This window comes from Arachis duranensis, chromosome 9, assembly GCF_000817695.3.
Source record: "Arachis duranensis cultivar V14167 chromosome 9, aradu.V14167.gnm2.J7QH, whole genome shotgun sequence".
In the NCBI taxonomy this organism is placed as follows: Eukaryota; Viridiplantae; Streptophyta; class Magnoliopsida; order Fabales; family Fabaceae; genus Arachis; species Arachis duranensis.
This window is the reverse complement of record NC_029780.3, coordinates 17,505,776-17,508,594: the sequence shown is the minus strand read 5'-3', so window position 1 is coordinate 17,508,594 and position 2,819 is coordinate 17,505,776.

Here is a 2,819-nt window from a genome sequence, read left to right as displayed (position 1 = left end):
TATTTAAAAAATGTATTATATATATATATATATATAATCAATTTAAATTAAAAAAATAATTTTGTGACATAAGCCATTAGCTAATTGTAATGGGTTGTTGATGTATAGGGTCAACATACTCTTGTCTGTAGGTCAAGTACACACAAATCCATGTAATTTAAGGCGTTTGTAATAAAGAATTGTAGCAAAGTGTGTATTGCATTTCATATTTTCATGTGTACAACTTGATGATTGATAGTCAAAATAAATGTCAACAAAATGCGCATTAAAGTATCTCACGTTAACAACTGAGTTCCTTCAAAGTCAAATCTCACATGTTGATGAAGCGTTTTGCTTCCGTTCCAAAATTGCACAAATTTATTTACAACTGAATGGATCGAGTCACATTTCACGTTTTATTATTATTATTATTATACTAACATGTACTTTGAGAATACATTTTAAAGATACTATAAAAAAACTTTGTTTAAAATTATTGAAAAGATAAATATTTTTATATTTTTGATACATTAAATATATAAAAAATTTAAAAAACTAATTTATTATCAGTGTCTTTGGAAGAATACAAAATAGTTAAATCCTCCTTATTATTATTGTTATTATTATTAGTTAACTATTATGTGTCATAAGAATATATAATAAGCTTATCACTAGTAAAAAGTTTTAAATTTTTTAATTTAACGAATATAAAATAAATACATTAAATAAAAACTTAAATTTTATATTTTTAATAAAAAAATTTTGTTTTATATTTTTAACATATACTCTGAGAACATATTATAAATAAACCCTTATTAATAATAGAAAACTAGAAAAAAAGAGATGGCACAAACTCCCTCACTAGAACAGTTAATGTTGCAGGTGCAACTTGGTCATGTAGATCCACCATTGATAGCGCAGCAATAGTGTGTATCACATTTCACAATCATAATTTTTATGCGGCTATCGTTGTAAGACCAAATTTAAAAAAAAAATCTATATGCATTCCCTTTTTCAGAATTAATCAATGTATGTTGCAAGAGATAGAACATCGTATAGAAGAAACTGTGGGTGGTTTGCTTCCATAACTTCCCGGCGATGTTTCAGTTTGATAACCCAATTTGAGCAATATAAATGTTTTATTAATATAATACAATATTATTTGTTTGTTCGGCTAGTTTAAAAGCACAATTATATAATTATTATGTAATAATAATATATTGTGAAACCAATGCTTAATTGAAGCATCTTTTAAATCAAAATAATATAAATATAAATATTTAATTAAATTTTAATATAAGACTTTTTCCTCAAAGTATTAATATATATGGAAATTAAACTTAATAATATATAATAGACATTAAAGACTAAGGCACAATTTCGTGTCAAGTGTAAGTTAAACAATAAAAAAAGTTAGAAGAAAAAAATTAGACAGTTGTAATTATTTTTTTTTCAATTGGTATGACTTTTTATTTAATTTTTAAAATTTTAAATGAAATTAAGGGTCTTTTGAAAATTATTTATTGTGACAAAATATTGTTTTTTTGTCTCAACCACTTTATTAATAATGGTAAAGATTACATTACATCTAATATCATTTATTATATGCTAAAGCAATGTAGGCATTTATGTTTACTTACTAATATAAAAGAGAAAATTCTAGAGTTTTTAATATATTTAATTAATGTATGAACATTACAAAATGTCACTTTACAATAATACTAACCAAAACCATTACATATACTCTTGAATTTCTTAACAAATAAATATAATATCCTTACAGCACTGATTCAAAAAATGTGATGATATTATAATTAGATTGGCCTCATGATTTATCTCTGGCCAATTGGATAGAACTGGAATGTCAGTTGGGAATCAAATATATTGTGTGTTTATTATTCTCCTCCCACTCACACTGTCTATCTGTTTCATATGTGTGTACAGTTGCGCATTTTAAGAGTGCATAGCATTTATTGGAAGAGAAAGTATACACATTTAGTTAGTAGCCAAACTTGCTTCTTTTCTGTGGCAGCGGGTTGTTGTGCAAGTGAGATGCAGATCCCAGATATTCCAAAATTATTCAACAATGGCGTAAGGTGTACATTAAAATTAGATCTAAATTAGTTATTAAAGTAAAATATATATATTAAAATATATAATATACATTAATACGTAATCCCTATAATTATTACACATTTATTGCATTTAATATTATTGAGTTATTTTTTTATAATTAAAAAAAGACAAAATAAAATAATTTTGAATTATTTGAGCTAATTTTTTTTATTATCTATCAAATATTTTTTTATTTTATACATATTTTATTTGAGTTTAAAATTTTTATTTGACATTTTTTTCTCATTTTTTATATATTATGTTTGGTTAAAAGATATAAAACTTCCATAAGATTAAATAATTAATATACTTTTAGTTCTTATAAATATTTAGTATTTTAATTTTAAACTTTTAAAACAAATTACTTTAGTTTTTTTATTCCTGATTACACTTAAGGTGACAAAAATATCATATAAGGTAACAAATCTATTTTCCACTTTAAAACCTAAATGCCATACTGTAAGCATTATATTGTATCGGTTACTGCCAATCGAGTAAAGAACTAGGTTGTTGATCACCTAATTAACATGGTCCAGTTAGATATTCAATTATTTGAATTTTAACCTAATGAAGAGGCTTTAATTTCACTGTGTCTAAACAACTACAAGCCTTTATTATATATAGATAGATACTTCAATAATAATGATGTTTTCATATAAAAATATGATATTATAAATTATTAGATGAATTAATATATTTTATTGAATATAATATTATATATATAT